Source organism: Abramis brama, assembly GCF_963993115.1.
Source record: "Abramis brama genome assembly, chromosome: 21".
NCBI lineage: Eukaryota > Metazoa > Chordata > Actinopteri > Cypriniformes > Leuciscidae > Abramis > Abramis brama.
Genome location: NC_139983.1, coordinates 22,262,163 through 22,287,543, shown reverse-complemented (window position 1 = coordinate 22,287,543; position 25,381 = coordinate 22,262,163). Strand labels below are relative to the sequence as shown.

Below are 25,381 nucleotides of genomic sequence, written 5' to 3'. Positions count from 1 at the left end.
CGATTGTCAAATACATGCAAGTGGAAGTGTATTGTTGTTTAAACACCTTTATAACGATCGCGTTAGTTGAGCTGTATGCGCGATGGGCGCCGCCGTGTTAGTTTGTGCCGCAGACGCAGTTCAGAGAATCGGATCTGTTGGATTTACAACCTCTATGTTTACAACACGTGAATTCATCCACTTCTCCCGAAATACTTAAAAATAAGTGGCTGGTGAACTGGGAATAGAATAGAGTAAACATTGAAGTTACTTACACAATGTGTATCTGATATGAATAAAACGTGTCGAATTATAATGGAAAGGATTATTACCTCTTCCATAGAAGACATCAGTGTGTATTTTACAAACTCTAAATGTATTGTTTTTTTAGTACTTACGTAGTCATATCGTATTGTGTCGATATCGAGATATCTGGCATGAAAATCGAGATATGAAATTTTGTCCATATCGTTCAGCCCTACTCAAAACCTTGAGTAAGTTTGTCAGTACAATATAAAACAAGCCATTTGGGTAACACTTTATTTTGATGGTCCCTTTCGAACATTCTGTTGACTATAATTAACTTTACAACTCAATGTCAACTAACTTTCATTAGAGCATTAGTACACTGTCAGCAATATCTGTTAACTGTTTATTGTGATGGTCTTCCGACAGACATTCCACTGACTATAAGAAACTTTGCAACTTTAACTTATTCTAGCCCTAAACCTACCAGTCTACTAATACTCTACTAACACTCTAATGAGAGTTAGTAGACATATAGGTGCAACGTTACTTATAGTAAACAGAATGTGTTAAAGGAACCATTAAAATAAAGTGAAACCACCATTTGTCACAGCAAGCGTTTGCTGTAAATCAAAATAGCCTACTTCGTACATGCATACTCACTGACACCCAACATTTACTTCAGCTGAAATATTCGACACGACACCTATTTTATTTAGTAACATGGTAAAGTCAAGTGAATGTTAAATGCTGGCAGAACAGATAATTAAACAACTCTTACACAATAATGCCAAATCCACATAGAGAAACAATCACTGGGCATTGCCACATCAGAGTGGTCATGTACTGCAAGAAAACTCAACAAAGCCTTCGTCTGAATTGGTGTTTCATTATGGTCCTTTGGGAGGTTGATGTGTTTCAACAGGCTTAGCTGATCAGCTGTACTGTGTCCTTAATATAAAAAAGAAAGTTGCATTGGTGAGTTATAAAGTAACCTGCAATGAATTTTACTGCACATTCTAAAATAATGTATTTCTGTGGAGAAACATACCCTTTACATCAAAGGCACCCTGTGAGAGAAGGCTATGGCTGCTGGATTAGCAGGTAAAGTGTGGAAATTCTGACATTTTCAGAGGCTGCTGGTGTGATAGTGATGCACATTGGCGTCACTGCCACTGGGCAGGATCAAGGGGACTTGACCCAAACAGGCTGGGAGCTGAACACATTGCTGCTGGTCTTTATACAGATGAATACATACATACAAATACATAGAAAATGGCAAACTGGTTCAAGCTAACCAGAAGACGACTCAGTTAACTGCACGTTACAACATAGCTATGTAGATGAACATCTCTGAACACATCAAACATTGTGTATGATCTACAGCAGCAGAAGACCACCTGAGGCTACAGAGGTTAGAAACCCAACCAAACTGGTCTTAATACTGCTTGACATAAAGCATGAAGTCTGCACATGTCAGTAGCTCAGTCTGGCAGCGGTGTAATGAATGATAGGAAATCATTTTTTGGCATATGTTAGGCTCCTTAATAGCTATTGAGCAGTATTTAAAAACCACTGCCTGCTGGAATGCTGACCATTTGAATCCCTTTATATCCATAAATGGCTAATCCAGCAGGATAATGCAAACATGACCATAAATTCTGTGTATTTCATCAGTTTTTTACATCTTTTGCATCTTTGGGATGTAGCTGAATATGTACATTTTCGGCATGATACAAGGAATCCATAGATACCACATTTATGATTTTCTGACAAACTGTTCAAAAGTTATTGGCCAAAATAGCCATTTTCCAGATCTCATGACCTGTAGGTGGCGCTGTTCCCGAATTTGGCATGGCCCCTAAGATCATGGTTCCGATAAAGTGTACCAATTTTCGTTTCGATTGATCAAACTTTGGCCGAGATACAGCAATTTTGGGTCGACCTTGTTAAGTTTGCAACACCATAACTTTTGAACAAAGATGAATAAAAACTGTACTTTTCAAAATGGCCACTACTGTAATGGGGGAGTCTTAATGTAAGGTATTGACTGTGATCACCATAATGAATGGAATCAGGTGTACTAAGTTTAATTTTCCTAGATCAAATTGTTCAAAAGTTATAACCATTTCAATGTTTAATTTTTGAACTGGTGGTGGCGCTATAGAGTTGGTCCTAGAGACTCAAAAATTGGTCCAATTACTATTCATTACCATCACTACAAGTGTGCCAAATTCCATCATTTTCCTATGTTCCGTTGATAGGGCTGCCATTGACTCCCATTCGGGAAAAATAATAATAAGAAAACTAACAGGTACAATAGGGGCTATCCCCTTCGGGGCTTGGCCCCTAATAAGATGGCAATGTTGCATTTTTAGCAGCCATTACTGCAGTCTTCAGTGTCACATGATCCTTCAGAAATCAATCTAATACGTGGATTTGGTGCTCAAGAAACATTTAATCTTATTATTAATATTATACATTTTTTCAGGATTTTTTTTTTTTTGATGAATACAAAATTCAAAAGAACAGTGTCACCTTTGACCAATTTAATGTAGGGTGGCCATACGTCCGGATTTTGGCCGGACAGTCCGGATTTTAAGCCCCCTGTCCAGCGTCCGGCGCAGCCTCAAGCAGTGTCAAATAAATATCTGATATATCATTGGTTAAAAACGTAAACAAGCCTCCACGTCGTGGAGTCCACGTGTTGGCTACGTCATATCATAACGTTAACATGCCAAAACGTCAGATCTCATTTAATCCGGAATGGACAAAAGAGCACGAATTTGGCCATGATGACCCTAGAGGTTCTGTTGTCGCCTGAGATGCTGCAGAGGGTGAACTTATTTGTTAAGAACTGAAATGTGTATTTATTTATTTTTCGCATTCATCATTTGTTTATTTATGTATTTCTGTTATTTCCAGAAGTCCAGAAATGATGTTTTCTGGCACTGTGCACTTTTCAAGACAGGTTCATCTCAGTGGTCAGTTTTTGAAACAGACATCACAATGTCTTGAATAAATACAAATACTGTTACACATAGGTCTACATCAAAATATATCGTAGATCAAATTGTCTGGCAAAGAATAGACTATTTCAGAATCACTGTATCATGATACCATTGATATGATGGACAAAATTGTATTGTAGTTGCGAGTACACCAGAGTCCTATGCAATTATTCTTGCCTCACTAAATGCCGCAAAGTGTCCTCCTTTTTGGTGTTATGGAAATGGCCACCCTAATTTAATGTGTCCTTGCTGAAAGTATTTCAATAATTCAATAAACTCTGAATAGTTTTAGCATGTTATTGAATATGGCAATGTTAATGTATTTGGTCTTGGTGGACTAGATCTGCGACGCTGCTGCAGAGCAAGTAGGACTTGCTACTGCTAATAGATATACAGATTAATAGATATACTGCTGTGAGCATGTAAGATATGCTGCTGCAAAATAGACATACATAAATTCCATAGCAGAACTAGGCAGGTGGAGATGGGGAAACAATGAACCAGATTATTTAAATGTTGAGCAAGCAATGTAATTGGCTGCAGGATCAGCAGAGGCCAATCAGCTTGTGCCATGCAATAATTATGTGATTGCTTGCAGATTGCATGTAAAGGACCTATCAGCCTGCACCCTGGAGTTTCATGAATGAACTAGATCTTAATTTATAAAAAACATTTTTTTAAAATCTAACTGTCCCAAACCTTTTGAATGGTAGTGTATATGATAAATGTTTTGTTTATTTATTTTATTATTATCTTTTTTTGGCAAGCTGATATTGACTAAATGCCACAAGACTTTAAAGGGGCTCTGTGTAGGTTTTTACTTAAACAAATCTTTAAGATAGAGTTTTCATTTGTACATGTATGAGCCAACCATGATGTAATAAAAAGAATGACACCTTGACTGTCCACCACGGTTGCCTCTATCAGCCTATAGGCTCAATTGTGTGTGGAGGAGTCGGGCCCGAATCAGCGCGAAAATTCACAAAATGTGACGTCATGCGCGTTCTCGTCTACTTGGGCTTACATCCGTACGGCACGGCAGCCATTATTAGTAAGCAGCGGCAATCGGTAGTGTTTTCAAATGGTGTTTTCTTACCTCAAACATTATGCTGGTGAATCTCGATGAGCCGTCAGTGGTTGCTGCGGCAACCCTGGTTGATGTGGTCGTACAAGCGTGTGCACACCGAGAACGAGCATGAGACTGGCTGCAGTTCCTCTAACGGCCACTGTAGTCAGTAACTGTTCGAAATTTCAGAACCTACGCAATGCTCCTTTAAATGTTGATGTCCACCAATGTCCAGTAATTTGCCACATTTGAATACCACAGCAAATGTCCAGCGTCACTTGACATCACAGTCACTTTGAACAGGGCTTAACAACAACTTGAATTAACTTGACACTCAGCTGAAATCTCACTGTTATGCATAGATCGCAGAGTGTTTGTGATAATCCTGACAGGAAAGAACAGAGGGAAATATTCTTATTGAAAATATAATTTTCAGGGCCGTGCCGCGCTAAAAGCCTCGGGCCTGTAGCGCCGAGTCCAAAATCTGCTGCATTTCCACTGTCAGGCCAGAAGCTCTGCAGTGCTTCACTAAAAATTTTTTTTTTTTTTTTTGCAACAAAAATTATACAAAGATTTGTACATGTGTATACACCTCACAACAAGTAGAAAATAACATACATAAGAATATGTAAAATAAAGTAGGTCATGCATTATGTAGTTCTATCATTCTGATGCTTTCAGTTTGCAGGAGAGGACCACAACAGCCATAAAAGGTGCTCAAAAACCCACAGCGGCGCACATTTCTCTCCTAAACCCTGACCGCTGTCTCACCTGGACTCAACACCTTTCCATTTAGCAGAGCCTCTCCTGAACTGAACACTTAAATTCTTCGTCTCTCTCGTGACGAAGACGAGTGACAACTTTGCAGATTGCAGAAACCTTTGCGAGACCCCCCAATAACTATATTAAATTCTGTTAAAGTGCCATTTAAACATATTCACAATAACTGTCTTCTCTGTTAAACATTTTAAAATGGTCTCCTGCATGATGTTAAGTTTCCCAAAAACTAGATTCCAAATTGCTTTAGATCCAACTGTTCATAAATAAACCATGATGTGCTTAGACCTTTACAGAATGTGTAATTTTTCACAACAGACACACCTGTACCAAATCACTTTAGATTCAGCCGCTCATGAATTAATCATCCTGGGTTTTTCTGCACTGGTGCAACACCCCCATATCATGGTCATGTTTTAGTATATATCCCAGGGCACACCGCACTGCCTAAAATGCTTATTTTAAACACAAACAAGTTGAATGCATGCTCGAGGACTCCTGCTGCACTGGTTTTGATGGTGTGTGAATTCCATTGTGTTTGAAGTAGCTTATATTAAACCGCAACAGCGAGTGAAATGGAAAAATAGTGTGCCGTATTGATTTAAGCTCAAGAAAGCAGGAGGAGCTAAAAGTGCAATGTTTTTTAAGCAAAAGAAGAGCTTTTGTTGAGCACATTATAACATCAGTGCTGTATTTCCTCTGCTGTCAAAACTGAAGAGAATACAGATAGTTTGAAAAGAACCTTGTCTCCTTATTAATGCCTGTAACAAAACATATTTTGAAGTAAATGAAAGTTAAAAGGTTGATGAATAAGATTTTGAAGGACTACAAAGTTCAGGTTTAGTCATTTAATTTGATCACTTAAATGCAAAGTCTCAGCCACTGAAAATGTTCAACCAAAAAATACCACAAAATGCCATTTTCACTGTTCAGATGGAAGATTTTTTTTTAAGAGGTAAGCTGAACCCATTACTTTGACATCCAAAATTAGAGTCATTGCCATGGAGAAAAAGCAGTGAGCACATAAAATGATCAAATTTCATATGTAATGCAAAACAACAGTATGTGGTGTGAGAGACTCTTGCGGAGATATAGTCATGCACAAACTCAAGTGCAAATTGAGTTTGTATTTGAATTGTCTTGTTGCACATTAAAGTTTTATTGGTATTTTAATACTGTTTTTCACATGCTTGCACAGACTGCACACAGGCATCTGCACAATTCCCCAAGCACTAGTATATATGTTATTACATATATGATAAGGTCATGGGTTCGATTCCTAGGGAATGCATGAACTGATCTGCCAAAGTCATAAATGTAAATGTATAGTATACAATATTTTTTTAAAGTTGTTGGAGCCTAGATGGTATTTCAGTGGCACCATTAGAGATAAACCTAGTGTAATCAGTAAAAGTCAGAATTAATTCAAGTCAAAAGGAAATGTAGAAAGCCTTACATTTATTGTAAGGTGATTACAAATGGGTGATTACAAGGATCTAAAGCCACAAGAATTCATGGTTAACTATGTTTTGACACAAATGATTATTATTCTAAATGAGGCTATTAGAATAAGTCTCTTCTTCAGTCATACCAGAATGTAAAATATAAATAAAATAAATAACAATGAAATTACCGCCACACACAGTGGAAAAATACACACTTGAAACAATTAATGAAGCACAGAGCAAACAAACACACACACTGCAAAATAACAGGATCATCAATTTTGAGTTTTTCCCACTTCAGCATAGAAATCTCAGGCAAGATTATTGTATTGGCTGTTATACAGTGAATCTCCGCACATGAAACTCATTAATCACTTGAAAAGAGGTTCCATCATTAGGCGGCTGTCAGGCTGTAAAATTCCCCGTTTTCTCTAGCATGTCAGTGATCATCTCTCCGTGTGTGTGTGTGTGTGTGTGCGTGTGTGCGTGCGTGTGTGCGTGTCTCATTCTCTGCCTGTGGGTAGGTTTAAACATTGGTATGCATGGAGAGCAGTGGAGAGTCGTTCTGCTCTTATCTGCTGTGCGGAAAGACGTGAGGCGTAGACGAAAGAGAATTAGGAGAGAAACAGAGTGTGGGAGACCGCAGGCATTACTGAGCTCACATTTGTAATTACAGGCTTTATGCTATATTGATGCTAAGTTCTCTTTTCCATTCCAAGTCCTCCAGCCAAAGAGCTTTGCACAAGCCACACAGAGTTGCTAACACTGACCAATCAGTGATGGTCAAGCCAAGGGTCTGAATTTGATTAAACAGATGGTCAACGCTTGTGTCTGTTTCTCTATCTATCTGTCCGTCTGTCCGTCAGATGTCTGTCAGATACAGTACTGTGCAAAAGTCTTAGGCATGTTAATAAAAATGGGTTTAAGTCAGTTTTTTATATCTTTTGCTGTAGTGTGTCAGTAGGAAATATCAGTTTACATTTCCAAACATTCTTTTTGCCATTAATTGTAATAATCCAGTGAGATTTCTGGATGCACAAGGAATCTGACAACAGCCAGGATGATCTGATCTCACCATCATCGAGTCCGTCTGTGATTACATGAAGAAACAGAAAAAACTGAGACAGACTAAATCCAGAAGAACTGCGGGAACGTCTCCAAGATGCTTGAAGAAACCTTACTGCAAAGCTACAGTACTGTGAAAAGTACTGGCACTTGTGTTAAAATGCTGTAAAGTGAGAATGCTTTCAAAAATAAAATCACAAATTGAATTTATTTATGATTTAACTTCTATTAACTAATTCAAATCAATATTTGGTGTAACGACCCTTTGCGTTTAAAACGGCTTTTGTCCAGGTACACAGGCATAGTTTTTCAGGTAGCTTTGCAGGAAGGTTTCTTCAAGCATCTTGGACATGCCTAAGACTTTTGCACAGTACTGTATATAAATACAGTATAAACAGCAAGTATATCATATATACAGTGAGGAAAATAAGTATTTGAACACCCTGCTATTTTGCAAGTTCTCCCACTTAGAAATCATGGAGGGGTCTGAAATTGTCATCGTAGGTGCATGTCCACTGTGAGAGACATAATCTAAATAAAAAAAATCCAGAAATCACAATGTATGATTTTTTAACTATTTATTTGTATGATACAGCTGCAAATAAGTATTTGAACACCACTCATCATTCTTCTTCCTCCAAAAATGTTTAGTGGAATTATGACCAAAAAGTTCTATTTTGGTCTCATCTGACCACATGACTTTCTCCCATGACTCCTCTGGATCATCCAAATGGTCATTGACAAACTTAAGACAGGCCTTGACATGTGCTGGTTTAAGCAGGGGAACCTTCCGTGCCATGCATGATTTCAAACCATGACGTCTTAGTGTATTACCAAGAGTAACCTTGGAAACGGTGGTCCCAGCTCTTTTCAGGTCATTGACCAGCTCCTCCCGTGTAGTTCTGGGCTGATTTCTCACCTTTCTTAGGATCATTGAGACCCCACGAGGTGAGATCTTGCATGGAGCCCCAGTCCGAGGGAGATTGACAGTCATGTTTAGCTTCTTCCATTTTCTAATGATTGCTCCAACAGTGGACCTTTTTTCACCAAGCTGCTTGGCAATTTCCCCGTAGCACTTTCCAGCCTTGTGGAGGTGTACAATTTTGTCTCTAGTGTCTTTGGACAGCTCTTTGGTCTTGGCCATGTTAGTAGTTGGATTCTTACTGATTGTATGGGGTGGACAGGTGTCTTTATGCAGCTAACGACCTCAAACAGGTGCATCTACACTGTAATGAATTGCTGTAAAAATTACAGCATTATTTTACAGCAGCTGGCTGTTTTCTAATAATACAGCATATTGCTGTAAACTGCAATGCATTCTGGGGTCGCTAGGCGGTTTAATTAAAAATACAGAATATTGCTGTAAATTTCAAATCTTCAGAGGCATTTGTGATCTTCAACGGTCGTGTCGTCGACTTTCGGGTAGCGCAAGAGGAGTGCTTCACAACTCTGTGGTAAGTGACTTATTATTTCAGTTTCTTATTTTCAATGTTTGGTAACTCGTAGACTATGAAGGTAACGTTATATTCGCGGTTTATATTGGTAACCCCGGATCACACATCCTCCGACCGCGGGGCGCGAAGGAGATTTGCGCCGGGCTTCAGCAGCGCGGACACGGTAGTATTTTACACATCTCACCCCGGCGCTACAGCGGCTATGGGCAGAAAATCTATGGGCTCCTGTGTTAAGAATTACATGCTTTAATGACAACTGTCGGTATTCACACGAGCTTCGTGTTGATTAGCACACTTCGTCGTGACTATTTTATGGTGTAAATCAAATCAAAATCAAGTCATCTGTTAAAATGGGCGCCGAAATGAAAACGCCGTTGCTAAAGCCTTGCGTCAGACTCACGGAGGATGCGTGTCATATAAATTATAAATGATGCTGTAATAAGTTACCAGGTTTGTTGCACGTTTAATATGCCGGTGTAAAAATCCATAGTTGGCTTACATTTCAGTACGAAATTTGTTTTTTTTTTAGCTGTAGCCTACTCTGTGTGTGAAATTTGCTTATTGTTTGTTTGTAATGCCGTTTTAAACTTTATTTAAAAGAAAGAGTTCCTGCACTCTGAATACTAAATTATAGTTTAAATGTAAAAAACCGAAAAATAAAAATGGTATAGTTAAAAATAACTATTGTCACATGTTGTATTGTTTTAGGAGACACAGACAAGTGGGCACTGGAAGGCCAAGTTGTGTGTGTGAGGAGGGCTTTCAGCCCAGCTTCCTGTCTGGCCTTCCCATACTGTTCACAGCATATTACATATTCAATCAGGAGGAGGCAGTACCTTGGAGTTCATTCAAAGGTAATGATTGAATTCTTAACAACCTCAGAACCTGCATTTTACACATTTATTCAATATCAGAACTTGCCTTTTCTGTTGAGGCCTTTAAAGGGATAGTTCGGCCAAAAATGATATTAAACCCATGATTTACTCACCCTCAAGCCGTTCGAGATGCATTATGTCAATCATTTTTCAGACGAACACATTTTCAGTTATTTTAGAAAATGTGTTAGATCTTTCAGTGGTTATAATGTGAAGTTATGGGGTCCACTCCTTCAAGCCAGTTATTTTCATTTATAAAGTTTTAAATATGTATATTTTTACGACAAAACCGCATGGATTACCCTCAGAAGGCCTTCGTTTATCCCCCTGGAGCCGGATGGGTTACTTTTGTGAAGGATGCATACACATTTTTGGGACTTGAAGGAGGTGGATCCCATAACTTGACATTATAACCACTGAAAGATCTAAGACATTTTCTAAAATAACTGAAAATGTGTTAGTCTGAAAAATATTGACATATGCATCTCGAACGGCTTGAGGGTGAGTAAATCATGGGTTTAATATCAATTTTGGCCGAACTATCCCTTTAACACAATGTTTCTCAACTCGAGAAGAGAGAATTTTTAGGGCGAATGATTTAGATGTCTTCATCTTTAACACTAGCAAGCTAATGAGTTAAATCAGGTGTTTTAATTAGTGGACATATAAAACTTCCTGGGAGGTCCTCATGACTGGAGTTGAGAAACACTGCTCTAATATATGGTCCAATTTCAAAAACATGATTACAAGCCTCAAAAACTTAAAACCAATCTTAATTACATATTGTCTGTTTCCTGACCCTTTAGGCGCTTTGTATGTATTAATCCGGAAAGAGGAACAAAGAAATCAAGAGAAAAATTGCCATCTAAAACAACAGGGCAAATGGTACAGAAGAAACAGGTTGCAGTGAACCCACATGTTGCCACTCTGCCCAGCAAAGTGATGGATTAACAGTGGAATTTCTGAAATGTAAGTAGTACACACACACACAGATCTATTTTCCCTTTAATTGTAACCTTTTAATATTCTCTATCTGTCTCTAAAACCCTTTTCACACAGCGCAATGTTCCCGGGAAATTGCCAGAATGCCTTCTGTGTGAACGCAAACACGACCTGGGACTGATGCCGGGATCGATGCCGGGTTGGGGACCTAGTAACATTGCCGTGTTCAGTCCCGGAACGCGCGCTATGTGAACAAAAGCCGTAATAATGCCGTGTTGCAGTGATGACGCTGAAGCCGGGATTGTTCGCCAGCTGTGAAATGGTACGTAATGCACAAGTTTATGATTGAATCAGAGAAAAAAATGCACAAGCGTGGTTTCTTGAGAGAGAGAGATCGCAGCTCATAAGCAAACTTAAGATGCTGCTGAGACATTACAAGTCACATCGATGTCACGTGTCTTTACGTGTTGTGTGTGAATGCACTCTCTGATTCCGGAAATCACTGGCAGTGTGAATGAACCAAATCAAATGAACCTGGATCAAATCCCGGGTCACTTTTCCGGAATCTCTGTGTGAAAGGGGCTTAACTGTATCTGTCATCCCTGTATCTGTCTTTGACTGTATCATTATGTTTTGTAATATATCTAATATATATTGTCCTCTTTTTTCTTTTCAATGTTTCTAGCCACTCTTTGCATCCTGTGATGGAACAGCATTCTGGAGCTGAATTGTTCTCCATTTTTGATCAGAAGTTTGTTGGACTGACTTGGGGCCTTGTTGTTTGGACATGTTTGTCTGGTAATGAAGTGGTGAAAATTCACCCGTCTCTTTTTGTTTTATTATTATGATCATGTTGGTCAACTTGTGGTTTTAAATGTATGTTGTTTGCGTATTTCTTCTTTGTGTAAAGGGCCATGACGGCTAATTTGTTTCAAGTAATTTAAAAATATTTAATTTCATGTCCATTTAAAAAAAAAATACAATTTTGTAAATAAAAATGAAATCAAAATAATACAAAATACACTGTTTATGACTTTTTTTCATGCAGATTTTAAAGTTATACATTTTTACCTGTTTTTCAAGATAAGTATGTTGAATTATTTTTTTGTTTTGTGAAGTAATAGGGGAATTAAGTTGTGCATTATACAACACTTTATGTATTTAAAAACAGTTGTTTAAAGCTTATGCAGTTGATAAATAATTTACATTTAAAATTCAGCTGCCAGTCATTAATACTCAAAAATCAGGAAAATATATTGTATACTCCATTTTACATACACTGTTAAAAATTACCTGTAAATTTTACAGTAAAATACTGGCAGCAGGGTTGCCAGCCAATTACTGTATTTTTTACAGTAGCGTTTCTGTAATTTAATTTACAGAATTTTACTGTAATAAGAGAATACAGTAAAATTCTGTAAATTAAATTACAGAACCGCTACTGTAAAAAATACAGTAATTGGCTGGCAACCCTGCTGCCAGTATTTTACTGTAAAATTTACAGGTAATTTTTAACAGTGTAATTTAGGATAATAAATGGAGTGGAGGTGGACATTTTAAAGGCAGACTAACAGGTCTTTGAGGGTCAGAATTCTAGCTGATAGACAGGTGTTCAAATACTTATTTGCAGCTGTATCACACAAATAAATAGTTAAAAAATCATATATTGTGATTTCTGGATTTTTTTTTTAGATTATGTCTCTCACAGTGGACATGCACCTACGATGACAATTTCAGACCCCTCCATGATTTCCAAGTGGGAGAACTTGCAAAATAGCAGGGTGTTCAAATACTTATTTTCCTCACTGTAATAATATTTAAATAGTGATTTATTGGAAGAAAAAAGAAATGCATTTGCAGTCTCCAGTTTTGCCAAGTCCACGGTTTTCTTGTGGTATTGGGCTACTTTTACACTGTTGCTGTTTCTTCCCTCCAAACACATTTTTTTACTGGGACGTGATTGGTACAGGTTTGATTAGCAATTGGGCTGAGACCATACGTATTGTTCACAATCTCTCTTTCGCTTGAAAAACTGATTTAATGCTTAACCCTGCAGGAACATAGTTATAATGAAGAAAAAATAAATTATTCAGCAACTGAATGGAGATGGAGAATTGAAGAGCAAGATAGACAGAGACAGCTATAGAGAGAGAGAGAGAGAAAAAAAAAAGGGGGGGGGGAGAATACACAAAGTTATAACTGTATAATAGACCTTGATGTGAAACAAATGGTCCAGAGCTTAGGTTAATTCATCTGAACTCAGTTTTGAAATGGATGATAGTCTAGGGAGCATTCGTATTACATATGAATGTTATTGGCCTGCCATCCATCTGAGATGAGGTCTGCTCTGTATTATATAAAACAAGTGGAGGGATAAGGCAATGTCTGGCAAGACCTTTGTCAAAACCCAGTCTCTATAAACAAATTGCAGCCATCTGTTGTCAAACTTAGCTTGATGTTGGGCTGATTGGAGATATATGTGCTCCTTTGTGTCCATATTACTTCAGACAAAAGCTAAATCCTCTCTGAAGCTGCACTTCAACTCAATGTTCTTTCATATCATGATAAATCTTTGTCGAAATGCCAAACTGTGACAAGTCATACACATAATGACATGACTCATTCACCATGGGGAGCAACTGGGAATTTTATCTGGAATGGTGGCGAGTCCAGGTTCATGTCAGAAATATTAAGAAGTATAAGTTCTGTCAGGACCACTTTCGTCAAATACGATTGACAATTAGCACAGTTAGGATTGGCGGTATTGGTTCTGTTCTGGGCGAGAACTCCCTGCGCATCCATGCAGCCTAGAATGGATAAGAGCAGGGAGAGCAGCAATAATCCCCCTTAGGGTAAACAGAACAGAGCCAACATGAATGTATTGCAGATGTCATTGATTCAAGATTTTAAAGTACAACATAATTCAAGAATTTATTCTGATTAAAGGGCACTCAGAGGCCAAATACTGACTGCACGAGAGGAGGAGCTGGGGATGAAGGAGGGAAATTAGCTCCTGAGAAACGCGATAGCTGCTGATAATACTGAAGGAGCTTATATATGTATACAGTGATAGGCGTCATATTCCTACAGGTAGACGTGGATCAGCTGAGAGTCAGATGCGAGCTTGACTGACGTGACCTGCCAGAACTGACGCTATGCTTAATTTCTTAACAAATTTTAGGTGGTAATTACTTACATATTTCCAGCACCAGAGCCACTCATGAGCTGAACACAAAAACAAACCTAAACAGAGCGACCTGCATAAGCCAAAAAAAGACTCACAAGACATCATTCAAAAGACTCACAAACTAAGGATTTACCAGTTTGAACAAGTTCATCACAAATCCTCCAATAAATAAACTCGCCAAATCCATCATAGCAGCTACAGAATCAACATAATTTACCTGAACTGCATATATTATAATAATAACCATTAGGCTGCTATTGCTATGTCACCAAGAAAGCAGGCTACCCAAATGTAATACTACTAACTGAAAAAGAGCACAAATGCATTTTTTCTCACATTTCACGTTTACTGTGAGCCCCAGGGCCTGTGATTTTAAGCATCAACCGTGTGACTGCGTAAACATGAATAAATTCATGTTTTTCTTTTATTTGTCAGTACTCAATAAAAAGCTATTGAACAAACACTGCATTGCAGGCTGTGAACATGTTTCTGAATAATCTTGAACAAAACCTCAATGTAAAGTTGTTTTCTTTTTTATACATATGGATTATTTTAGGGTACATTGAGTTCATAACTATAAAATTAAATCTCACTAATGAATTTACTGAAACATTAGCTCTGTTTCAAAACCTATTGAGCTGCTTCACTGCCTACATAGGCAGCTGTCTTCTATGAAACAATCTTAACTGAAATCGAACCCATTAGTTATTGATATGAAACGCTCTAATCATGAACTCAGTGCGCAATACAAAAAACACTCACACTCACTGAGAGACTCAACTCACAGCTGAATTCAATACAGGTGAGAGGAACAATGTAATATTTCAACAAAGCAAACACAGTTTAAAGGGGAAAAGGTTAGTTAAAAAAAAAAAATGATATTGGTAGTACATTTATCTACCTCCTTCCAGTGCATTATGGGATTGCCTTCTCTTGAAAGGAAGCATGAGATGTTTCTGGTAAAAAGAATGGATCCAATTTTCTGTGCATGGAGATTTGATAAAACATTTTTGTTCAGCAGGATGTCGGCATGATCTAAAAGTACTTTTGGATCAGCCTTTATGTTAGGAGTGTGCCTATGATACTTCAAAATGCCACTTTATTATAGCCAGTTATGGGAACAGAGCAAATCTGCACTTAAAGTCCCCCTGTAGTCAATCATTGTATCCCTTAAAACTCATCTTTGATCACTAAAATGACATATTTAAACGTTTTTTTCTGTGAAAAAAAATCTTAATGCCTTAAAATAGCTTGAAAGTAACTCTACACCCTTGCTTAATTTAGTATACGCGGATCCAAGAATATGCTAATTAGCCTCGCCTCCACTCATTTACGCCAGCTCACAGATTCACTCAGCCAACTAACAAAGGTAAACACTGCACAATGGTATCACACTTTACAATGTCGGACACACAAAGGTAATTAATATGATTAGCAATTTGCTTGACTATCAAACAGCTAATAATGTGTTGCTAATATTACACAAACTATGTTCCTGTTCGCCATCTCAGTCTGCCTTCTAACAATCATCAGAAACGCTTTGAACAACTCAGAACACCAGTGGAGAAAGGCATATAGTCATCATAACATCGAAATATACATCATACACCCGCTATATGCTAAATTTACCCGATTTTTCATATCAACAAAAAAATATACCGGGATAACCTTGCATCTCTCCAGATTCCCCTGCTAGTTCGCTGTTAATGATATGCTAAAGCCCGCCCGCACATTGACTTGATTGGTTACAAGGTAGTTTGTGATGTCAGAAACGCCAGCGATTACAAACTGCTTTTTTGATACTGTCTCTTTGTTTACTGCATTTTTCAGGAGAAAATACTTTATATATACACATAGACAAAACAACATTAAAAACTTGATTTTCACTACAGGGGGACTTTAAAGGAACTAACATGTTTTGAGTTGATGCATCATGAAGAGTGGGGTTGCATCTGCTGGATCATTCACATCTTGTTTGTTAAGGGCAAAGAGAGTGCAATTTTTCCAAACTAGAGTGAACATGTTAAACATGTGGTGACAGGAGCAGCTGAAAGAAAGAGAGAGAGAGTGAACATGTTAAACACATCTGCCCAGTGGAGACCTGCCGGCAAAAGAGGAAATTACAGAAGCTTTACCCTACTTTTCTACATGTGTGTTATCGCTCACCTGCACAAACAGGAAATGAGGCGTGCTGAAGATACAACCGCCATTATGGCATCAGAGATGAGTGTGTGGAGAAGGGGAAACGCACAAACTTGACTCATCCTCACCATGAAAAAAACCCACACACTTCCTGATTCCATCAGCATAATTGCCATGGAATTCTGAATTCTGCCATAGAGCATGATGGGATTAATTAGAGCGAAGAAGAGACTTGTTTGTTACTGCTACACTTTCCAGCTCATTTACTCCTGTTCACCGCTCTCAAAATCAGTGCAGTCTGGCACTCTGTAAAACAACACCACTTCATCATTCCACCAGGACTCAACCTGAAGGTCCAGAGAGAGACAGAAAGGATTTATGCACTAAGCTCATGTTCAACCACAGCCAAATCTGTAGAATCCTAGCACAAAGGCCAGTGTTTCATGTACAAAACACTTTGGGGATTCTCCTGAATAATTATTGCAGAGCTTGAGAAAGTCTACATAGAGTCAAGCTTTAGTTTTCAGGACTAGTAGAAGTTGTTTCTGCTATTTCTGCCTAAAGTATTCTCAACTTTTCTTTTCCTCAAGCCTCCCTAATGGCGTCTGAGTGCCACAAATCATCATTAATTGGTTACAAGCATCAGAGTTGTAAAAAAAAACCTTCATGCAGGCTAAATATTCATCTACCTCTCATTCGATTCACATTTAGGGAGAGGTGTTAAGAATGCGTCTGTCAAAGCACCCTGCAGGAGAGAAAGAGGCTCTGTTCACAACTGCCACCTGAAGGCTGTTATAAACAGTAGGCATCCATTTAAAGCAGCATCTCATAGGCATCGACACAAGTCTATATTCAGTACTGAAAATCTGCAGTATAAAACATCCTTACTAAAAATATTTGTTGTAAAGTATAAAAGTATACTTTTAAATATACTTTGTGTAACAGTAGTACTGTTTACATATAGTTTACAACTATTTTTTTCCGTTTGTACTGCAACTATACTACAAGTGAACTTATAGGTATACTGATAGTTTACTAGTCAAATACTTGTAGCACATTTTTTAGTTTATAAAAAAGTACTTTGTACTCAGTAAACTACTAGTTTAGTTGTTTTATACTGCAACTACTTGTATTTTATAAGTGAACATATCATATAGTTTACTATTTATATATAATTTTTGCACTTATACTAATTAATTATTCTGATCCACTATCACTTGTTTCTGCTTCTTCTTCACCTGTGTTTTGATCTGGAGATTCTGTACTGTTTCAGAAGATGCATAATAGCATCCCCTACCATATAACAGTGAAAACATGGAAAGCTGGAAAATTCAGTCAATGGCAGGGAAAGAGTAAAGTAGATTTGAAGTAAATTCAAAAGGGGGGACAAAACAAAAAGTACTATCAAAATAATAGCACACTTGAATAAACTTATCCAATATACAACTTTATAATGATTAAATGTTGTTTGAGGCAGTATGATCAAGTACTGAGTCAGTTGTTAGCTTAGCAAAGAGCTAATGCCTGGCTCTGTTGAAAAGAACTGTAAGACTTAGTCTCAATTAACAATAGTTTGTCAAGTCCCTCATACAATGTGAGGCGCACTATATAGCAAGTGTAATTGACTTGCTTGTCAAGCTACAAGGTAGGCGCATAAGCTAAAGTTGAACTACCATCAAGATACCCTTTTGAAAAAGTAGTTAGCTACACTACAAGGTACTAAAAAGTAGCCAGCTTAGTAAGGCGAAAGCATTAAACAGCATTTGATCAGTAGAATTTAACTACACATTAAAATATTTTGTAAATACCCTGCTGGAAAAAAAATATCGTTAGGAACCTATGATCTCCCAGTTCTTACAGCCTGGTCTGTTGGCTGGTTTTAAAGGGCACCTTTTAGCTGGTCAGTCCAAGAGACCAGGTGAAGTTAGTGGCGTTGCTACCTTCATCTTACTTGCCAGTATATGATTTGAAATAGAGGTAGTGCGTTTACTCAATATGTTGCAGCATCCATACTGAATCAAGCCCATGAAGGGACTCCAGATATTTTTGTGTCCTAGACTCCTGGCTGGTTATCATTTCTGTTTATAGGTCAAATACCACACTCCACACTTCCAATCTTCTGTCTGCCTCTTATCTCTTTCAAAAGGCTGGCCATTGCTTCAACCTGAACTTCATAGCTTGCTGCACAACTCAGATTAAGCCAGACAGCCACTTAATCTCAGAGCCCAAGAGCTCTATCGGCCAAGAGCCAATGAACATGTGATGGTACTCAAAATGACAGAAGAGAGACAGAAAGGAATTGAGAATTGGAGAAAGGGACTGAATAAACAGGAAAAAGAAAAGGAGAAATGGACAATGCGACAGCAGGACAGACTGAAAGCGGAGATGAAGGGGAGAGGCCGAGAAAGTGTAAATGGAAACTCAAATGACAGAGGGATAAGGAGATGGGCCATTACACAGATCAGAGGAAGGAGAGGGTTGGTGGTCAGCACTCCATAGTGTGTGAAGTTTATCTAAACACAAAGAGTAGAGAACTTCACAGTGGAGACGAAACGGAGAGAAATCCTTTTTACTATTTCCACTCCAACTGTGATCAAAACAACCTGGAGATATAGAAGACCACCAACACGCACACATAAAGCTGACAACCATCCCGTATAATATGAAATTGTCCCATATTTGAGGGCAAAGAATTGCCGCATCCAAAAAAATACCATAATCAAACATTGAAATGTTTTAATATACACTTGAAGGGGTGGATTCTGGAATACACTGCTGCTTCAATATATATCTAATGAGTGATTATAATCAAGGTATTAATCAATGTTTTTCCTTCTAAATATCACACGAGTTGAATGACTTCTCTAGGCTAATGAGATTTTACTTTGTTATAGAAGTTACCAGTGTGATTACTGAAATGTTCTTTTCATGTATTCTCTAATGTTTGTATTAAATATCTGAGAGGTGACTGTGCCCATGCTAGGAATACAGCAACAGTGCTTGCTCATTTAGCCCGGCTTCCAGATATGCACTCGTTTTGTTGAGAAAGGTCTTCAACGTGTTAAAACATATAAGGGTCATTGGAACCAATAGTTTAAGTGACCATTTCTTAGTGTCCTCTCATTGAGAGAAAGAACATGTTATCTAGATGTTTTGGGAAGACTCTCCTGCTTATCGTTAGAGCCCAACCAAACCCAACCTTAAAGAAGCTGTGTGTGTTAGTGTTCTTAGTTACAGGTTAAGGAACAACTGGCATTATTGGAGATTGACTATTGCTCTTAGAAGAAAGTTTGTGTCTGTCATCAACAAAGAAAGAACGAAAAAATGTCTGCAAACTGGAATGAAGCAGAGACCAGGGAGCTCCTTACTATCCGCGTTGAAGCTGAGATTGTTCGCCAGCTTTGTGGAACGGTACGCAATGCGTTAGTGCCTGATCAGCTGCCATGATGTTCAAAGCAATGCAAACACTTCTGCTGTTGTACCGCAACATGTTTTCGACACGTACATTACACGTCACATCCTGACGTCACGTCTTTACGGAATCTTTACGTGTGTGAACGCACTCACAGATTCCGGAAAAATCAAAATCAAAAGACATTATCCGTGTATTTTCCAGAATCTCTGTGTGAAAGGGTCTTATGTTTATCTATTTCTTAGCCAATCAGAATCATTAAACCTGAAGCAAGGACGTAGCATAGACCTTGGTGAAGGGTATAATTGCTGTGATCTTTGTAACTGTAAGCGGGGCGGCCTACAAACTCCTTGCGAGTCTTGAAGCTGACTTCTGCATGATGAAACTGCAAACTATCTTCAGTATAAAAAATTATTTCATTTATTACAATTCTGACTCTTGTCTTAAATTGACTGCACTTCTAACTCCTGGTCTTAATTAATCATATCTGGTTCTTGTGTCTTTAACTGTAAATCCCCTAACAAACAAACCCAACAAAATGATTAACATGCAAAATGAACAGGAAGAGTAGCAATTTCATAAATGCATAAACACCAGCACAGGTGTAATTGACATTCTTTATTGCTAGAGTGTTTGATTGGTAAATGTCAAGTGAATTCTAAATGTAATTACCTATACATGGTTATGTAATTGTATTTTATTATTTGCATAGTTACTTATCCCTGCTGTGATAACAGGCCTGCGCAACTGTGTTTTAATATATTTATAAAATATAATATATTATATTATAATATAATAATATATTATAATATACTGTGCTATAATATTTTCTCTTCTAAGCTCAAACTGAGCACAATACAACACCACACCTGTGTTTTTTCTCTCTTTCAGGTCTTCACTGTGAAAGGTGAATAAAGATGTCCTATACACACACGCACACCTACCTATTTGGGAGGCCAGGGGATTGATGCCTGACAGTTCTTACCCAGTGAAGAAGAGGAGCTGTCATAACGCTGATAAAAGCATGATGAGCTCCTGGCAGATCCAAGCCCTTAATCAGAATGAGGGAAAGCCTGACCTCTGTGACACTGCTGTCAGCGTGGAGGAAATCCAGCTGTCCAGCAGTCCGCTCACAGCTTTCGCACCACAGTCAGGGGTTACAAAGACTGCTGAGAGTTTATCATGCTCTACATGTGTGTGAAAACAGTATTAATAGACTCCGGTCAAAGCCTCAGGGGCTGTGGAAATGTAACACACAATGCTTAGCATTCTTTCATGCCTTACCCAAGGTAGCTGTGGCCTCCTTAACTATATCTACTGGTCAGCAGGGACGTGCCACAGAGGATCTTGGGTGCAAGGTTACTCTTTGTCCTAACCAGGTGTGATAGATTTCTAGTGACAAGCAATTTGTCTGGGCACAATAAATGTGAAACTGCTGCATGACCTAAACCTTTTGCACAAAATAAAATGTTGGACTAACATGATTTCATAAAGCACATACAGCACTTGCGTGGCATTTAAAGACTTTATTGCTTTAGTCGACTGAAAATTGAACTGAATTGAAGTGTATAGACGTAGTAACCAAACAGAATGTATTGGATGTTTAATGTACAGTGACCAGGATTTTGGATGAATGAGATTTTACAGCGGGCTACTCAGCTTGACATCACTGAAATAGAAACTTTAAAAAATATATATCATTGTTTCTACAAAAATATTATGCACCACAACTGATAATAAGAAATGTGAGCAGCAAATCAGCATATTAGAATGATCTCTGAAGACTGGAGTAATGGCGGCTGAAAATTCAGCTTTGCCATAACAGAATAAATTACATTTTAAAATATATTAAAATAGAAAAGAGTTATTTTAAATTGTAATAATTCTTTGCAATATGACTTTTTTTGTTTTATTATTGATAAAATTAATGCAGTCTTGGTGAGCATAAGAGGCATTCAAAATATTTAAAGTCCCCCTGTGGTGAAAATCAAGCTTTTAATGTTGTTTATATGTCTATGTGGTGTTATGCTTTAAGACAAACCATGTGCAAATTCATAAATTCCATTGCTGAGTAGGCTATTTTCTCCTTAAAACTGCAGTGAACCAAAGACAGTCTTAAAATCACTGGTGTTTCTGACGTCACAAACTAACCAATCATGTCGATGTGTGATTGTCAACAAGTGGATCTCTGTGCTGGTGTGTGGAGGCAGGGCTTATATGCAGATTCATAGAACCACGTATACTAGAGGCAAGGGTGTAGTTACATTCAAGCTATTTTAAGGCATGAATTTTTTTTTAATTTTTTTTTTTAAGGAAAATTTTTTTAAATGTGTAATTTTGGTGATCAAAGAGTTTTAAGGGATACAATTATTGACTACAGAATTTATTTTTTTTGAATGGAACTACTAAAAATGTTATTGATTTTTATCACTTGCTGCTTTTCCCTGCCTGATCTTGTTATGATATGGTGTTAGGTTATTAACAAAACATTAATTTTCAAAATTGTGAAATATCTGTATTATTATAATTATTATTATTTCAGTGAAAGCTACAACCCAGCATTTATTATAGTAATGTGCCAGAGGGAAAAGCTGATGTTCACACAATTACACAGGTGTGTACAGTGATCCAGTGCAAACATTAAAACTAAAAAAAAAAAAAAAAAAAAAACTGGATCAATTTTTTTAAGTGTATGGAGAAAGATGCTTTATGCAATGAAGGAGAATACGGCAATACACCTGCTACCCACAGAAAAACAAATGGACAGCTCTTCAGGCTCATGTAAACACTGGTGGGTTCATCAAAAGCTCTGGGCTGAAAATGCTTTAAAGGAATAGCTCACCCAAAACTGACGATTCTGTTATCATTTACTCACCCTTATGTTGCTTCAAACCAGTATGAATTTCTTTTTTGTTTTGAAAAGAATGCTGGTCAATGAAAGTGAATGAGGCCTGGAGCTGTCAAACTCAAAAATGACAAACCATAAGTATAGGATAAAATATTCCAAATAGTCATATGTGTGACAGCACATGATAGCACATTCTCACTGCTGAACGAATCACTCTTTTACATCACCAGTTTACAAAATCTGTGTGTATAATTTGTTCATGAATTGAGCTAATTAGTTCCCGAGTTCAACTCACTAACTCATTGATCTTGGTGCAGCTATAACATATTATCAATGAACAACAAGTTTAATTTCAAAACTATCGTATGGCTTATGAACTATGGATGTCACGTTGAGGATTTTTTTCACACTGGTAAATAAACTTGTGACATTATGGGCCCTATCTTGCACCCAGCGCAATTGACTTTGTACACCGACGCATGTGTCATTCCTATTTTGCACCCGACGCACAGCGGACTTTTCCCTCGGCAGACGCACGTCGGTAAATTATGGAATGAACTTACGCTCCCGGGGGCGGTTTAGCGAAAAGAGGAGGCGTGTTCCAGCGCAAACGTTTCCTGGTGCTATTTTGCAGTTCCAGAAAACAATTCCGCCACAGACCAGGAAAAACCTAGTCTAAAGACAGTGGCGTGTTCAGATGCTATTTTAAGGGCGCATACTTGGCCATAATGTAGTGTGTGCACAACGCGCATACACTTTGCTTCTCTCATCTACACACAGATGCAGCAGTTGCCATTTTTGGCAATACAAACCATACATAATTACAAAGAAAAATATTCCACATGAGGGAAATCATTGTAGTGTCCATGAAGATGTGAAAAAATAGGCATAAATCTAGCTTACACATTTACCCAAATTATTATACGCCTGTTTAACCTAAGCTTATTTGGGTGGGTTTCTCCCATCCCCATACAATGTCACTTCTCTGTCTTTTACGGCCCTGGCGAGAACATTGGTCTCCTCGGCTGTGAACCACTACTGGCGTGCACCTGGCAAATCCGCCGTTATAATAGCAATCCGCCATGGAACAAGCGCGCCTGCTTTTAAAGGGAATGTGAGATGATGCTCTGATTGGTTTATTTCACATTACGCCCAAACCACACCTATGAGTAATGTAGCTACTTCAGACCAACCCATTTTAGACCAACCCAACCCAATCCTTTATACCGCCGGTGTAATAGCAACAGCGCCCGAGACAGCGCGTTTGATCCTTACGTTTCAGATCATTAAAATAGGGCCCTATGTGTATGGAGCAACGGTACTTGACCGATATTTGTTAATGATGCTCAGGATCTGTTGCACACCAAATCCTCTGTCAGTAATCTTTTTGCCCTTTTTAAAGCTTGAAAACTCCAGTCCCCATTCATGGCAATTTCATAGAACCCAGCACACTACTCAATTCCCTTGAAAGAAAGTCATGTAGGTGAATAAATGATGACAGGCTTAATTCTCGGGTGCACTAATCCCTTAAACACAACATTCCCTTGAATTCCAATTGATGTGGTGTCACACACTTTTTGTGTGATGTCACAGCATTTCTCTCTTTGCTGTCACTCCTTATAGCTCTCCAGTCAGTCTCCACAATGCAACAACATGCCAACTGCTCCGTCAGTCCAAAGGGATTGTTTGAGATTGAAACAGCCTCAGGGTTGATGGGCAGAGGAAGACAGAGTGTGTGAAGGGCAGTGTCATCTGCTCAGCACTGAGTGGATGTGGCAGTGTGAAACATTACTTTCCCGTTAAGCTTTTCCATGTTGCACACCATCAAACACTGACACATAAATATAAAACTACACTTAATAGGCTCAAAGAATATGAGAGGTGCGAAAATTTCAAAATGTGGGAAGATCTATTCAAAGCTGTTGCATCACAAGAAAGAAAAATCCCAAATGAGACCTGTAATATACATTTTTTTTCTCCTAGACAGGAGGGCAGAATAAGAGAGACTTGGAATAGTTCACCTAAAATTCTATCACTATTTGACTCACTGTCATGTAATTCCAAACCCATATGCTGTTATTTTTATACAAATAATTAATTGTGCCCCACATAAACCAAAGGACAAAAAAGACCATTAAAAACACCATGAAAGCATTAATATTCTGAAGCAATATAGTAGCTTTGTGAGGATTGGACCATCAATATTCACAGGAAATCTTCCCATTTTGCTAAAGCTCTGACATGTTATAGGTCTATGCATGTGTGCTCAGTTTGAAAAGCATCATCCTTAAAACCTAGAAGAAAATCCTTCAAAACACCTGAGCTTTTGCAAGAGTAACCTCTGTAAAATAAATATAAAATATTCAGACAATGAAAACCTTTGGCCAATTTCTACACAGTCTTCTCTGTATGTGTTCAGAAAAAGACTTGTAGACCCAAAGTCATTGCCGATGTTATCAAAACGCACTTATTGAGGGACGCTATAGAAAAAGAAAGGCAGCGTCAGAGCGGGAGATAAATATCAGTCACGTAGTAGATTAAAAGCAGTGTGAAAGAGAGATAAACACACATATAAATAGACATTGTATTGGCACAGAAATGCCATTTCTAAGTTCGAATTAAAGATTTCAACTTGTAAATTGGCTTTCAACAATGGAGATTTACAGAAAGCGGCTTAGGATGTCAACCCCCCCGGTGACCAAGCACAAGGACTTTGCGAGAAAAAGTGCCAGAAAGAAACCTTGGGAGGAATGGCCAAAGTTGACAAATATGAAACAATTTTAAACTCCAGAAGCAAAGCCATCTGCCCAGAATGATTACTGCTCCGAACTGCAGTAATTTCCGGGTCTGAAAAAGTAACAAAACAAACAAAAAAGCTCATATAAAACTAACCACTTGGTAAGTAATAACTAAACGTTATATTTCCTATGCT

General features: G+C 38.1%; 1 long non-coding RNA gene across 2 annotated transcripts; it reads left to right on the top strand.

Annotated features, from left to right (window-relative positions):
* Positions 1 to 8,813: 8,813 nt before the first annotated feature.
* LOC311072467 lies at positions 8,814 to 11,849 on the top strand. Of its 2 annotated transcripts, XR_014604013.1 has the most exons (5): positions 8,814 to 9,043; positions 9,752 to 9,897; positions 10,725 to 10,887; positions 10,978 to 11,182; positions 11,546 to 11,849. It is a non-coding gene; the product is annotated as an uncharacterized lncRNA (long non-coding RNA). The 2 variants fall into 2 exon arrangements; XR_014604014.1 differs by lacking the exon at positions 8,814 to 9,043 and having other exon boundaries at positions 9,611 to 9,897.
* The last annotated feature ends 13,532 nt before the right edge of the window (positions 11,850 to 25,381 follow it).